Source organism: Neopsephotus bourkii, unplaced genomic scaffold (assembly GCF_033783945.1).
Source record: "Neopsephotus bourkii isolate Nb327-2 ecotype Australia unplaced genomic scaffold, CSIRO-AGI_Nbou_v1 NB_1508, whole genome shotgun sequence".
Taxonomy (NCBI): Eukaryota; Metazoa; Chordata; class Aves; order Psittaciformes; family Psittacidae; genus Neopsephotus; species Neopsephotus bourkii.
The window spans coordinates 4,792,806-4,809,511 of record NW_026901984.1 but is presented as its reverse complement, the minus strand read 5'-3'; positions in this window follow the sequence as shown (position 1 = coordinate 4,809,511).

Genomic DNA, 16,706 nt, shown 5'->3' with positions numbered 1-16,706 from the left:
CATGGTATTTGTGGTTGGCATAAGGAAGTCTTAACAAGTGTCAGCTACTCTACTTTGCTCCTGTCAGGTTTAGAATCACTACCAGGCAGCAGTAAGAGAATCAAGGGAAGCTGTTAGAAAGGGGGAGTACCAATAAGAAAACACGAGGTGGGAAGGGAAAGGATGATCATAGTTTGGGAGACTTCAAGGGAGTTCAGTGGGAAGCAGAAGATATCTGTTTCTTGAGAGAGTGTAGAAAATATGCAGCACTTGCTCCCACTCTTGAGGCTTAGAAACTCCTTTAAAATGTCATCTTATCCAGTGAAGACAGCCACACTGATCTGCCAGAGATGCAGGGGGAAAAAAATGTTCCCTGGGAAAGTGTTGCAGTAAGCTTGGATGCATGGCATGCCCTTGTGTAACATACACTCTTATAAGCTTCAGGAATAAGCTTCTTTCTAGCTTAATAGCAAATACTGATAATTGAGCTGAGAATCTAGAAACTGAGCAAGACTTTTTGGTGAACATATGCCTCCAAGAACACGCCAGCAGAATATTTTGTTGTCATGACCAGTTTTGTTGCCTGTGCAGAAAACAAACAGGAAAGGGCAGCCTAAGGCACAGTTGGAAGGTCTTTTTAATTACTGCCTTTGGCAGAATTTCTTTCCAGAAATGTTATCACAGAATTGGAAATAAAAATGTCTCTTGGCAGCACAAGAGCATTTTCAGACATCAGCCTTAAATGTGACACTTCTGAACAGTTGGAGAAAAAAATGAAGAATATTGTGCTCACTGACTTCTGACAAAATGCTATAACCCCAGAAAAACTAATTTTAAGAGACTTTCTGCATCATCAGCACTCACAGTAGAGAAGCAAACCTTAATTCCTCAATACCCCTGCTAAACTCCTAAGGCACAGTCACATTGCTTCAGCTTGTGCTAGCTGGTTATGCTTTTTAATTTCTGCTGTTAGATATAGAGAGAGTGCTTAAGGCTTCTCAGTACTAACCTGCTAAGCTTTCAGTTCTGCTGTGCATAAAGACTTGGGTCCCTTTCAGACTAAGACTAAGACCAGACACAGCCAAAATAATGTAAAATATTAGGTAAGGTAAGGCTTAGAACATAGAGAAAAGCATATCTAAAAATGTTATGAGAATAGACTTTTTCCCAACACTACTGCAGTGCTTACCTGGCCATAAGTCATTGATGTGTGAGGTCCCAGCTGGTAGTGCCTTATGTAATACTGTCTGGTGCCTACATTTCTGGCTCAGCACACAGCACCATCTGAGGCAGAACATACTGCAGGTGGGTGAGGAAAGCTTAGTGGGCTCCAGACTTCAAGGCAGCAGGTGAGTGTTTATAGTAGGAGGTGGTGAACCAAAGGTTGGATTCATGGCTTGGACAAGAAAGACCTGCAACAAAAGACTGGAGAGGATGAGCCCGGAGTCCCATTTTAAGAAGGTAGGTTCTTGTTGCTCCAAAAACTTATTCTGGAGCTCCCACTTCTGCTGTATCAGGTAACACCTGCCATGAAAGGTGGCCCCAGAGTACACTGCCATGGAGAGACCTGGGTTACAGAAGCATGACTCTTCCACTCTAGGCTGATCTCTTTTCCTGTAGGTAGGTAGCCAGACCTGTATTACTACTTACATTGTCTGCGAACTTCAAGATCAGAGAAAGTACAATAAATTTATTCCATTCTGTAGCTTCAAAGTAGAGAAATCTTAATCAAAATTACAGGAAAAGGAAAGAAAGAGGGACAAAAAAGTTGCTAACAGAGTACTGAGATCAGTGAAATTTGTTATGGAAATTCAGGCACATTACCCACACATTGCAAGAATCAAAGCTATTTATAATAGCTTAGTTTCAATTCTTCTTGATACTGAAAATTATTATAACTAATAAATAAGGAGATATAAAATATATTATATGAAAATAAAAGGAAACTGATTGAAGTCTTCCTCAATGTACACTTCCAGATTTAAGTTGAAAAATTCTTGTCAATGCTTATGCTTTTGTTATATTTTATCAACATTGTGATCTGTTCCAGAGTGCATGTTATATTCCGCTGCCATGAATCATTGATGTCTATTATAAAATTACAGTCATGTTAGCTCACCTTTTACTATAATCCTCTAAACCTAAAAGCAAGCAAAACACCTCTTTAGAAAAGGAATGTGACATCTGTAGGCTTTGCTAACCCAAAAGACTGACAGTTCTGCAGAACGACATAACAGCTGCATGGCACACTCAGGAAAATCATTCACACTGCATGCAGGGATGCCTTTGCAATTTCAAAACTATTGATTGCATCCTATCTTTCAACAGTCTTTTTTGCCGCATTGACCATACTGAAAGTGTATAAGAAAAAGGAATGTATACTCATCCTCTCTAATTCTGAACACAAGCAAGATTCACCTTCATTACAGGGCATAGGGAGAGTTTTCCTGGAATTCTCAAAGGACACTTGCCTAAAGACATCACATCAGCACAAACAAGCAAAGACAAGAAGATGGATAACAATTATATTTGATAGGATCTTACCACTGACTTGTTTACCTTAGCATTCTGCTTTTCATGCTCACCTCTTCTACAGAGAGCTGCAAACCCAAAATGTTCAAGTAACTTTATATCTAAAAGCACCTGGCCTCATGGTTAGCATCATAAATACAAAAGGAGTGCAAGTAATCAGTTTGTATTGCACCTTGCTTATCATTCTGGAGATGCAAATGTCTTAATTTTTCTATATAGCTAAACAGATGTCGCTTTACCTCAGTAAATCCATCATGACTTCCCAACGCAGAAAATTCCACACATAGATCTGCAGAGTATTAAATACTTCCTTGTACTTCTGAACCCAGCAGCCACCGTTGTCACAGCATACCCCGTCTTCTGCTCCTTTTCAGACTGAATGCAACTCATTTTGCTGTTTGCTCCTTGTGTACTCAAGTAATCCCATGCCTTTTCTCATCAAAGTTGGTTATTAGTCCTGTTGGGTTTTGTTTATTTATCACTCAGTGATATAACTGAGATCATCAGATAAGAGAAGCGCTTTAACTGAAAAGAACTCTGAAGGTCTTCTGACTCAAGCACAGTTCCAGAGAGGACTGTCTTCAAAGATAATTCAAGTAGCTCAGGTTCTTTTCCATGTGAGTTTTGAACATCTCCAAGGATGCCACTTCCACAACCTCCCTGAGCAACATATTTCAGTGATTGAATCCCATCCCTCAAAGTGTTCAAGACCAGGATGGATGAAGTTTTGAGCAACCTTGTCTAGTGGAAGGTGTCCCTGCCTGTGGCAGGAAGGTTGGCACTAGATGATCTTTAAGATCCCTTCCAGCCCAAACCGGTCTATGATCCTATGAGTCTATGATTGAGAATTTTCCTTTTAACTGCTTATTCCCTTTTCCCTGTTGTGCTTATGAGGAGAGTTATGCTTCCTGTTCTCTATAATACCCCTTTGGGTGGTGTAAAACTGGATTATTCATTCATGCAGGGTGAAAACAACTGTGGGAATATATACTATGCAATACTAGTCATTATCAGTGTCATTAATTCTGATTTCAGAGGTACAAGTTTTTCCGCCAAAGATATTTTTGCTTAGGAAAAAAAATTGATGCAGACAATTATTGAAATAGCCCCTTTTATTTCTTTCTCTTTTAGACCTAATTGCTTCTTTCTCTTTTTCATTAAAACATCTTGTCTCCCTGTACCTGTAATCTTTCTACCTATCTTACAAATCTCTCAGTGAATCTCTCATCCAGATTTGTTGTTGTACCAAGGTCTACCAAATAGAAAGCTGGTAAAATGAATTTTTCTGATTTTCATTTTGATAGTATTTTCTCAAGGAGGTAAAATAATTCAGAACACAATTATACATGTTTATTATTTGTCTATTCAAATGTCTGGAAGAAATTTATCATAAAAATGTGCAAACTTGCCTGAACAAGCACATATCTGATTTCTCTAAAGAAATTATGCTGTATTTTCCAAGTCCTGATATTTTTATTTCTAAAAGGCTCCTTATGATTATTTGGATACAAGGTGCTAGAGGCTTGCTTTTTAGGACTGTTAATCTCAGGAATACTCTGAAGACTTAACCACAGTCCACTCTCAGAAGGCAAGTATAAAATGTGTGTCATTTCCATGGAGACACCATATATTCTCCTGGACCTGATGGAAGTGTCCTCAACCCTGCTGAACTCAAAAATTTGTAGAACAAGACACATGACACCACAGGGGAACTCAAGCTCATTTTCACCTAGGAAGTTTATCCAAGAGTTTTGAACTCCTTGATTTATTCCTCTTCTTTACTGAAGAGAAACTGCAAGAAAACTGTAAGATTCCTAAAATAGTTTCTTTTTTGTTGTTGTTTTGATAATCTGAAAGCACAGTATGAATGCACATGCCAAGACCAAGTATTATCAGCTAATATTTGGAGATAGCAATATATCGTCACATCATAGCTTCTCACTGATGAGAGTTCAGTGTAAGAACCTACTGCTGATTCAAAAGTAAGTCTCTTTGTAGGAAGGAAAAAAACCCAGGGAAGTGAGAGAAAAAAGAGAAAGTCAGAGAGAAAGTTCCTTTAAGTGATAATTCAGTCTCCCTGGGCATATTTTCAGCTTGTTTTATCTAGCCGGCTGTGAAATACATTGTTCTCTCCAGATGAAGAGGTAAAGATAGACTTCACTGGAATTGAAAGAGGTATTTAATGAACTCTGCTGATGATATCCCTGGTAATAGAACAATGGATTGCAGTGAAATATCTGAGTTGGTTTGTATTCACAGGAGTTCAACTTAATAGCAGAACTTAATGTTCTACTACTACAAATTCAGGTTATACATCCTGGAAGTGCTTTCTAAGTAATAGGAAGCACAAAACAAACAGGCAGCGAGTGTGGCAAAAATGTTTTGCTCTTACATTGATTTTTTATTAAAAAGGGAGCTATTCACAATGTTCAAGCTTAGATGCAAATGCCAAAATGCTTTCTCCGTGAAGTTATGTATGATACAACCTCCCCACAAAGCCTTGGAGCTGTTCCCCTTCAGTATGCAAAAAGATGGAAAGTGTCATGGGGGAGTGGTATGACAACACATATGTTTCTCACCATTCCTTCACTGTGGAGTTGAACAACTACATATCACAGGAGGCACTCTGCCCTTCAAAGCCTTAAATGACATGTCCCATCAAAGTCCTTAATGTAAACAATATGAGCTATTTTTATATTTTATAATGGAACTGCTAACTCCCCTCCTTCTCATTCAGCTGCACAGTTGCTCTGCGCCAGGATGGGTGCAGGGTTCTCTCTGTATCTCAGTAGGAAAGGCACAGCAGCAAAGAGTGTAACAAAACTGCTTTAATAATAATAATAACAACACAACTGAAACAGGAAGGGAAATATTGTTGTCGTGGTTTAAGCCCAGTCAGCCATCCAGCTCACTCGCTCACTCCCCCCACCCTTATAATGATAAGGGAAATAACAAGGGGAGAGAATACAACCGCTCACCACCTGCTGACCAAGACCCAGCCTAACCCAAGCAGTGATGTAGCCCTTCGGGGTAACTGCACCCAGTTTACATAGTGGGCATGACGTGCTGTGGTATGGAATACCTCTTTGGTCAGTTTGGGTCAGGTGTCCTGTCTCTGCTTCCTGCCGGCTTCCCCTCCTCCCTGGCAGAGCATGAGGCTCAGAAAGTCCTATGGCCAGTCTAAACATTTGAGCAGTAACTAAAAACTGCGGTGTTATCAACACTGTTCCCAGGCTGAAAGTCAAAACCACAGCACTGCACCAGCTACTAAGAAGGAGAAAAATGACTGCTACTGCTGAACCCAGGACAATTGTTAGTGAGTGAATCTCACTGTTTTTCAGGTGCTGGGAATCCTGCTCTCCTGCAGCACTGGACAGGCCCCAGATGCATAGCCACAGCATGCTGTGCAGATCCTATCTTTGGTGAGGTTCACTCCTGCCCAGTACCATGTCTCCTTATGTCTAATGTAGTAAACAAAACTATCCATCTTGTTTTGACAGGACTCTTTCTTTATGCCCGCCAGAGTAAGCCTCTGTAAATATATCTAGGAAGTGTATTTGGAGCCTTCCAGCATGTTGCTCTCTATTGCTACATACCTGAGGCCATGCAGCAGTTGCTTGTGCAAACACATGGGTTTATCAAGCACAAGGCCCAGTATGGCTGTCAGGGCTTGCTCAAGATCACTGACTCCTTGAACACAATGTCTTCCATAAAATCCATGATGCAACATTATTTCTCTTTTGTTTCCCTTGGGGAACTAAGACAGAAAAAGGTATGCCAGAAAGAGGAGCACTGACTGGAAAATAGACTGTGATGGGATGACAGCCTGTGGCAATTAGTGTATCTTTTTACTCTGGAAAGTCTAATGGTGCCTGTAGTTCTCAAGTTTTACCATTCCTATGCTGTCACCAAACATCTGTGAAATGAGAGCTGATTTAAGTAGAAGATATCAACAGCTGTTAGTTTTTCTGTTTTCTTTGGTGACAGACAGGTGTGCAAGAGATCTGCTTATGACAGGCTCTGTGACCATCCCCTCTGTGATGGGATCTGTGCTTTTAAAAGAGAAGAAAGGTTTATTACAAATGTCATATAGAGGAAATCTGAGGAGGCTCACGCACAAAAAATTCAGAGGCATGAACATTAACATTCACTGCAAAAATCCTCTTTTTGCTCTCTTAAATATCGTGTTCAGCACTCTAGATGTGTCTGTCTTTTGGATGAAACAGGATAGTAAAATAACAAAGGCAGAGTTTAAAGGTATGGTATGATCAAGGCAGGGGGATTATGTGAGACTACATTGGTCTCCCAATCAAGGAAATTAGATGCTAATTAGTAGACTTAGTATGTAGCCTTGCCTCTTCAGTGTTCTCATAAGGATAATTGTTAAATTAGTAAATGAAGTTACCCAAAGGTAACAACTCGTTCCTCTATTCATGGGTTCTATGCATTTTTTCTGATTTGTGACTGTACCAAGTACTTGCAGCTTGAAGTGAAATGAATAGTGCAGTTTCACTGAATCAATGACTTTCCTTCCTTTCAGGGGTACTGTGAAGATACAATCATGCATGCTTATAATATTGTTATGAGTTCCAGAAAACAGTGTGTGAAGAAAATATGTATTTTTTTTTCATCAGAATGAGTTTTGAATAGTGTATAGTGAATAAGGTCTCATTGAAAAATAGAGAAAAACCAGATAGTGAAGAGGAACTTGATTAACTTGTCTCCAGCTAGGCTGTACACTGAAAGAGGTAGAATGATCACGGGGAATATCTAATGAAATTCTAAGGCTCAGAGGGGATTCAGAGACAGTCAACCTCAGGGTTCAAAATCTCATTATCCTTTGTTTGTGTAACATTACTGGCTGTTCTTGACAGTTCCAAGAAGTGTCAGTGCCCTGATGGCACTTGAGCCTTGGCCAACCTCACCAATGGGCTCCTTCCACCCCTTCTACTCACGAATTTAGGCCTATTTAAGTTCTGTCCTGGCCTGCTAGTCCCTGTTGGCCTGATCTATTGCTGTAGGTTTGCTTGTCTCTAGCTGTATCATAGCATTGGCCATGTGCTTGGCCATGGACCTTGTTGTTGTGCCTGAGATGTGGACTGACTACCTGGTTTAACCTCAGACTTGTCTTGTCACCTGTTTTGAAACTGATGGACTGGGTCAGACAAAAAGTAGCATTAAAGGACTTGCCTTACGTTCACAGAAGATTCCTTGTCTTGCTTCAAATGTGGCCATGGTTTTTTGCTTTAATTTTCAAGTCTAAGGGAAGCATAGTTTCCTTGGAGCCTGGGAAAGAATTATGCTGGAAAACTACATCATCAAAAAAACTACAATAATCAAAAATTAGTTGCTTGATAGCAACCAATAGGTCCTCTTTGGACCACAGTACTCTTTAGTGGGCTGGAGGGGAAAATACTCTTCCTTGAGACATGTATCAGTCACATCAAATGCCCTTATAGTAATCAAGAAATTCCAGATTAGGCTTTTGAAGATAACCAGAGGTCAGGGAGGGGCATTATTTACTTTTGTGACTTTGAAGGATATTTTGAACACTATATGAAAATGTGTTATGTGAAACTGGAATGTGCTTCAGGCATAGAAAAAAATCCAATCCACACTTTGATATTATTCAATCACACAGTCTTTTGTGCCTCAATCTGTACAGAATCTAATTAATTAAAATTAATGGATGGGGCTCTCATTTTCTTAAACATAATTGAGCGTTTATTCTATGTCATTTTTCACAAATCACAGCAGCTCCAAATCTAGTCAACAGGCAGTCTGTACTTCAACCAACATAGGATGTGTATTTCTTTCACTCTTTGACAGGTAACCTTGTTCTTATCAGAAAACTTGAACAGTGGACCATTAAGAATTCATTATTCCTTGCAGAAACTTGGCTATAACAACAACAGAAGGTAAAACAGACAACTATCATAGCCCACAGGCAAAATCTTTTTGTCTCTTCTTTATGCAATTCATATGAATTCTTCCTCATGAAAAAAATAGATTCTTCAAACTGAAGATGAGAATAATCTAATTATTCAGTTATTCTAATATTTTGGGGTTAAAAATATTAGAATGGTATATTCTAATATACTATTAGATAGTAACAATAGCAAAAGATCATAAATTTTGCTACAGAAAACAAGGTAGTTTTTACCTATGCATTCTGTAAAAGCAATAGAATAGTCCATAAGATTCTTTTATGTTAAGTGTATGTTGACACATGATTTCTCAGTTTAGGATGACATATCCTTTTGTTCAAAGTAAAAATATCTGTAAGTAATTTTTATTTAGCATTTACATATCTACATATCTACAGTTTCTTCCAGCTTTGTCTGGCCAATACCACAGAAATTTCTTAAGTAGGTCTGTGAAATGTTGTGTAGTGATTTTCTACAAAGCTTAGAAAAGAATTTACCAAATACTTTAAGTTCTCAGGATCCTATTCAAGGAACTGTAGAATACTTTAAGTTGAAAGGGACCTCAGAAGGTCACATAATCCAGTCTCCTCTTCCAAACAAGGCTAACTTCCATGTTGTACCAGACCTTGTCTCATCACATTTGAGAAATCTCCAAGGATGGGTATTTCCCTAGAGGAGTCTGGATCCATCTTCTCTGCAGCTCCCTTAGGTAAAGGAAGACAGCAGTGAGGTTTCCCCCTATAAACCAAACTCCCTCAGCCACTCCACATACATTACACATTCCAGCCTCCTAATCATCCTTCTCACTGACACAGTTCAGCTTTGTAAGCAACGGCAATCCAAGACAGCTGCATGTCACTCTATCCCAAACAGCCAGCTCCCAGCCCACACTTGGATTGACTAGGAAGCCCTTCAGCCCAACCAGCAGCTGAAAGGTGGGCCTCTGGATGCACAACAAACCAGAGCCAAACTTCTGTCACAAACTAATAAAGAGCAAGGAAAGCAGTAATTTATTTATTTATTTATTTATTTATTACCTATGGATACAGAATTTAATACTAAAGTACCATTTTTTCCCTCAGCACAGAGTGCCTAGAAGCAAAAAATTAAAGTGAGCTGCTCGTGATGTTTTAGCAAATTGCAGAAGGTACTTTAAGGAGTATCCCATATCTAGCTTTGAAGTTAGTCCTGCTTGGAGCACAGTGTCAACCTAGATGGTATCCACAGTTCTCTTCCAAATTAAATTACTCGTGTTTTATTCTGTACCTTGAGACACTCAAGAAAAGCCTATACCATACCATAACATTCTCTGTAAAGATAGGAGCAATGGATTGGATGAAGAAAAGAGCTCTAAAAAACTTTCTTAAATTGAAATAAAAGAATAGAGATAACGAAGTCCAATATTTAGAAACTGCATGATGTTTCTAAAATACCCACTAACCTGCTACATAAAGGTCTCTACCAATCTGTTTTCCCTTAACTTTTACTCTGACCCCAGTCTCTCATTTGCATCTCTGCCCCACTTCCACAGCACAAATGTCTGTGGGTTAACACAGTAAAAGGCACATCCCTTCCAAAATTACGTCTCAAACCCTGCTCTTCCATATCTCACCTTAAAGCCCAGGCTCTCCTGCTCAAGTCCATTTTGTTTGCTCTCTCCTTAGTGTGATGAGATTTATTTTGTGCAGTATAGAGCAGACTCAACAGGATAAAGTAAAGAAAGACTTTAATCCTACCCAAACTAGACTGCAGGTTGTGGTATTTTTCTGAACTGACTAAAACCAGAACTAAAGATGTTAGGGTTATATCACTGGGAGAAGTATATGTGGGGAGCTGTCTCATTTTTGGTTTGAAAGCGACGAGCTACCACATAGTACTTGACATGAAGAAAACTAAGAAAGATCTGAAGTTCCTCTGGGAGCAGGTCTTGGATTTAACTACTGCAATAGGCAGAATTTAGGTCTACCAGATTAAATACTAACTAACTCGCTCTTGGGACATAGTCTGTTGCCACAAGAATATCACATGAAATTACTAACAGGCTTTTCCCCTGGGTAGGTAGGACAGCTGATTATGCTTTGTAAACCTTCATAACACACGACTTTTTATCCTTACCTTCTCTTTGTTTCCCCATACTTTTTATCTCCCCATTCACCTTGCGCACTCTGGTTTCGTCACACTTATCTCCTTCCCAAAAAGCAACACATTTCTAATTAGTTTTTCCTATCGTTCCCTGTTTTGTCCCATAGGTAATATTTCTGATATTGTTATTTAGGCCATTTAGGCCTTACATGATATTACTGATATGGTTACCCAGCCACTGGGGATCTTGCAGGATTGTGCTCCCCTGATGACCCCAAATACTTCTCTTCAATTGTCAGTGAAGCTTGACCACTTCTCACAGAACTCACTCACAACCATCTGTGAAATGTGGCCATTTCTCAGGGCACTACCCATGTATTTTGTTGGTTTCATACTGTGTTATTCATTCTGTTCAACTGTTTCTCATGGTCTGTTCACTTAGCTAAATCTCAGTCTGTGACCCAGTCATCTGCCTGCACACCTTAAGAAACCCCATCTGTTAAATGGATTATTTTTAATGCTAATTTGACAGGAGACAGCTTTCTACTGCTGTTATACTCTACCAGATTTGTTAACTGTGTACTGTGGATTTTTTGATTGCATTTACATAAAACACATTCAGCTCCTTTTTCTTTTTCTTTTTCTTTTTTTTTTTTGGTGCATGCATTAAATTGATTTTGCTTTACATGGTATTCTAGTCTAGAAAATCACTGTCAGTGTAGAAAACTTGCTTATAAAAAGACTATGCACTTAAACCATGCTCTGGAAAGTTTATGATGAAAGAGTTGTCAATTTTCTGATTACTCTCAGACAACTTTACCTGCAAGTTCAGAGAAAATGACCAATAGAGGAAAAAGAGAGTAAGATAAATTAATACTTCTGGAATTGGGCTGTTTGGAAAAGGTAGGTGGCGTATTATGGGAATTATGAATTACATTCAAAAGGTGAGTGATGTATGAACAGTGTTGGACCAAGAACTTTTGCTCGGTCCTGGCTACTCAGTCCTTTGAATCCTGACCACCCGACCAAGGGTCACAGCTGGAAACATTAGACAGATTTATGAACACAAAACACCTTCCCTAGAGCATTTATGAAATCTTGTTGCTAACCTCTAATAAACTCCCCAAACATGCTAAATTCAGCAGTACATTTCCAGTGTACAAAATATAGCAAAGGTATCTAGACTATGCAAGAAATCTGTTGCAACCAAAGAAAAGTTTGTCAACAGAACACCACTAATAACATGGTATTACAGAATCTGGGTCAAACCTAAAATACAACTTCTTGGTGCTGATTTCAGTATCCTGCTTCTCCTGACCAAGACCAGCTGGAGGACTGAGCCTGCCTCCTCATATTGTTTCATTTGTTTTTCAGCCACCTCAGAGCACTCAGCTGACGTATGTGTGGAAGCATCTTTTGTAACTGCAAATTCTCTCACCCAAGGCATAAGTCAACTCAGAGCCAACTCAGAGAGAAAGGACTATTATTCCCTTCATGTGCATCACTTCATGTTTGCTAACAAGAATATGAAGATTTGCTGTGGTGCCCAGTCAATATAATGATGAGTTTCTGCTGTAGCAAAAACTGGGCACTTGCTTACCACTCTGGTACCCGAGTATCAGCTACAAACTGTCACCTCACTGTTTACCTCCTGTTGACAAACATGTTGAACAGCACAAGTGTAAGCCCAAGTCCCCAAAGAAATCTAGCAGTGACCGTACTCCACTCTCAGATCCGAACTTCGCACATTTCACCAGCACAACAAAAACTCTCAGGAACTGAGGAGGTGAAAGTAAGCTGCCACTACGAGCCAAAATTAAATTCTGTGTTAATGTGCAAAGGATGAAACATCCAGCCAGCAAGGAAATGCTCTGCACAGAACAAGCACTTCATATTTCAGTCCTGATGCTCAAGGCAGACTTACAAAATACTGTGCACTGACACACCTGGGAATTAAATATATAACACTGGGACATTGAAACCCATGGATTCTATCAGAACACCTTTTTATAGCACATTATAGTCTCCTTCTTCCCTCTCCATCTTTTTTGTGCTCTACACAATACAAACCCTCTCTCTCCATCTTTCTTTCCTCCCTCACACTAATATCCCATCTGCTCTGAAGATTTCAGACACCTGTCTTTGCAAAGTTAGTCTGATAAGTAACTCACTTCCGAGGAAGTAATCTCAATCGCTATGTCTGATGTCTTCCCCTGGAGAAGGGATAACCTGCTCAAAAATTGTTTACTTTTCTCCTCATTATACCACTTAGTCTAATGAGATATTGCTGCCTACAGGCCTTATCCCAATGATATCTTTAGACTGTCATGTTTACAACAAGCTTCAGTATTCTGGCTTCATTTTGCTTAGGTTTTGTTGGGGTTTTACATCCACAAGGGATGCAGCTGGATTGTCAGTCTCCATTCTTGAATACAGCCCTAATATTTCCCAAATATGTGTACACTGGGCAACAGCCCAGTGTAATGCATGATGTCAGGCACTGCTCCCAGGCTATGCCAGCTTAGTCAGACCTTGAACTTCTGAATGCCTCCAACTGTCTTGTGTACATATGTAAAAGTCATCAGCTGGTTTAAACCTTTAGCCATCAGAGAATATTAGGCAAGCATTCAACACCAGAACCCAGACTGTCAGGTATTCAGAATATGACTCTTCAGTAGAAGAATCCTTTGATTATCTTTCATTCCCATGAAAATCTGTCAGATAGTAAGTGCAGGCATCCTGTTTCTCACAGACAGTGAATGAAAATGGAAAATAATACTCTTATTTGCTATACTGAAAGGCACAATGGAACTACAAGGTCCATATATTCTTTATGTAGTTTGTTTGCTTTATGGCTTACAAGGAACAGCAAAAGGAACATATGACACAAAGGAGGCTGACCTTGCATACCCCTGTGAAGGAGGTTAGAGGCTGAATGAAGTTATTGTCTTTCTGCTTGCCTACTTTCATTCAGAATAAATGTGAATACAATAGGCAGCCACAGCCATATTCAGGTTACACATCAGTGCTACAAGTGCCATCCAGGAGCTAAATAATGTACAGCAGCAAAACAAGTGCCTTCCAGATTCACAGGAAACTACTGTCCAGACAAATACACATTTCCTAGCACAGTCTGAAACTAAATGAACTGTCATTAAGGGAGGCAATAAGGGTATAGGAAGTATTTGTGCACAAAAATTTCCCTCATAATCTCATTTATTCACATCCCTTTAAATTGTTATAATGTTTGGGGATTTTAGGTTTAAATTTTAACAGTGACATGAAAACAAGTAACATGCTGCTCTTAAGCATCCAGAAATGCAAAATTAAGGACAGATACAAAGGCATGCTCAAAAATCTATCATCCTCTCTAAGGATTTCAAGCATGTTGCCTAGGTACTGGACCCACTTTTATACTGAGCTAGAACTCTTTGCTGTATTGTACCTACATTAGTTTATACTTTTTGCTCACTTAAATGAGTTATTTACTCTACATGTCCATGAAATGAAGCAAGAAAATCAGTTCTGTGCTGAGGTACTTCTCTCTCAACTGAAACCAATATAAGAAGATCTTCATTTTACTGGCACTGAGAGATTAAAGCAACAGTTCAGTTGTTTCCTACTTGGCTTACTTTTCAGCTTCAATTATCATTTATCTCCAACAAGTAAGTTTCTTTGTGAATGACATCTTTTGTTTCCTCTCTTTAAAAAAACTTTTCAGTTAACTGCAGTTTAGGAGAATATTTAAACAACTAATAGCACTGATAAAACAGAAAATTGAGAAAAGCCACAGTCCTCAATCAAACTGCAGACAACAGTTTCACTGGGGTAGGATCAAACTACTGTGGATTCAAGAGAACTAATTCCCCTTTATCTTTTTTCTACTATGACGCTGCCAAGTCCCTTGTTGCCAGAAGAGAGCCACAGGTCCTTTCCAACTTTGTGACCCCACATAGTAGATACAGGGAGCCAGACCATATGTATGTCTCACCAGTTACAGTTTGTAGCAGCTCATATTAGGTATGAAAATAATCATTAATGTGATAAATATTTAACACCAACATGTCTGGAATTCCCACCATATGAAGGATGTAGGGATCTGAGAGTTTTTCTTTCTTTCCTGATATGCCTCTTGGAGACAGAAGGAAAACAAAATGGAAAAGGACACAAAACTTCACAAGAGAGGTGGATGTGATACTGACTTTCGGTACTTTCTCCCACAGTGTCCTCATTTGAAAACTGAGAATGCATGTAATGGACACTACTGTTACATGGGCTTAAAATTATCTGGACTAATGTGCTCAGAAGTTCATGATCAATGTCCAGCTGGAAAATGACAGTGAGTGAAGCAGAGATTCATACTGATGCCCGTGTGGTTCAACATTTTCATCAGTGGCCTGGATGGTGACAGTGTTCATCTTCCACAAATCTGCAGAGGATATGGTTATGACTGTTAGGATTTGCCAAATCCAGTAGCCCAGCAGAGAAAGGCTGCTGCAGCTCCAAGCCTTCAGAACTAACCGGTAGCAAGGCTGAGCATGTATTGGCCACAAGCACATACACCCATGTACATGTGAACAACAGCATAAGGGGCCCCACAGCCAAGAGGCTAGGCAGTCAGAGCTCTGATGGGATGCTGAACTGGAACCCACCAGAGATTTCCTTCAAAGAGCAATTCTATGGTTGTTCAGACAATGATCAGTTAATCAGGGGAAGCAGCCGCATAACCTCCATCACCATTCTCCTAATCTGTATTACTGGATCCATGGAGCAAGCCAGAGAACTAAATTTCTTCAACCTTTTTTACCCTCCCCTGAGTTATACTTGGAATGAGAAGAGAACCTGCCTAATCTGATTTTCATGAAGTAAATCTGATTATGAAAATGGAGAGTGCCTGCTAATGCAATCAGCATTTCAAAATATGTATGATTTTAATGAACAAACCTGACAAAAGGTTCCTGATTATGTTTTTAAGCACACATTCATCTTCAACTTTCTGTAGTCCCATAGTATCTATAATGTATTTTCTCTGCTCACATGTATTTTCTGTTTTATTCCCTCTTGTTTTTTTCTGTGAACCAAAGGCACTTGGTCATCCAGTAGGGAGAAAAGAAAGAAGTATCGTTTACTCTTTTTTTACATACCCAAGTAGAAACTAGCAATAAAAGAAAGACCAAGTAAACCATATGAGGAAGTATGCTCTGTTTTCAGCATTAAAATGGTATGTGCAAAGACAAAATAAATCCCTCAGAGTGATCAGCCACTCAAAATTATTGTCAGAGAGAAAGGAATGAAAAATAATTGTGAGATGTGAAAGCCAGATCTGTAGAGGTGTGTGAAAAAACTTGTATAATGAAGGGCAGAAAGGGAGACATGATGAGAGGCAGGCAAGTTCAGCACTATGTGAAAAGGGAGGTGTATACGAGATATGTCAACAAAACCTACTGTGCTGCAGAAAGGAACACATCCCATGAGAAGCAATGAGCTGCAAAGACAAAAAATATTTTCTGAGGAGATGCAGAATGAAAGGTGGTGTATAAAAGTGAGCATGTGTATAAAAGTGAAAAGCAAAACTTTTAACAGTCATAGGTGAGTAGAAAAAAGCATGAAATGGAGAAATCATAAGGAAATGCGAGTACGTAAGAAGAGGAAAAAGTGAAAGAAATGCATTAAGCATCACAGATTGATTTGTAATAAAGAAAAATGTGTAAGCAGAAGGAAATGCAAATAAAGAGATACATAATGTTATATAAAAAAGGAAACATAGCCTGGAGAAAAGAATGTTCAAAGTAAGGTGACAGAAGTAAAAGATTAAATAAGAGTTAAAAATGAAAAGCAGTAGTGTAATTCAAGAAAAGGCGCATGTGCTTTGAAAGTAAAAATGAAGTACTGCAACACAGTGGTAAGCAGGAAATAAGAGATGCAAGAACACATGCAAGGGGATGTGAGTAGATGTGATAGGATCATTAAAATAGATATTGAGCTACAGGGAAAAGAGCATGTGCTAGAAATGAAGATGCATACTGAGTTAAAAGAAGTTAAACTCTTCAGTGCATAAAAATGAGATGTGCAATTTAAGACCTAATCAATTGTAAAAAAAAAAAAAAACTAACCTGCAGTAAGAACATATATAACAAAAGAAAAAAACTGGAAAAAATATAACGAGGTGATAGAGAAATAGATGAT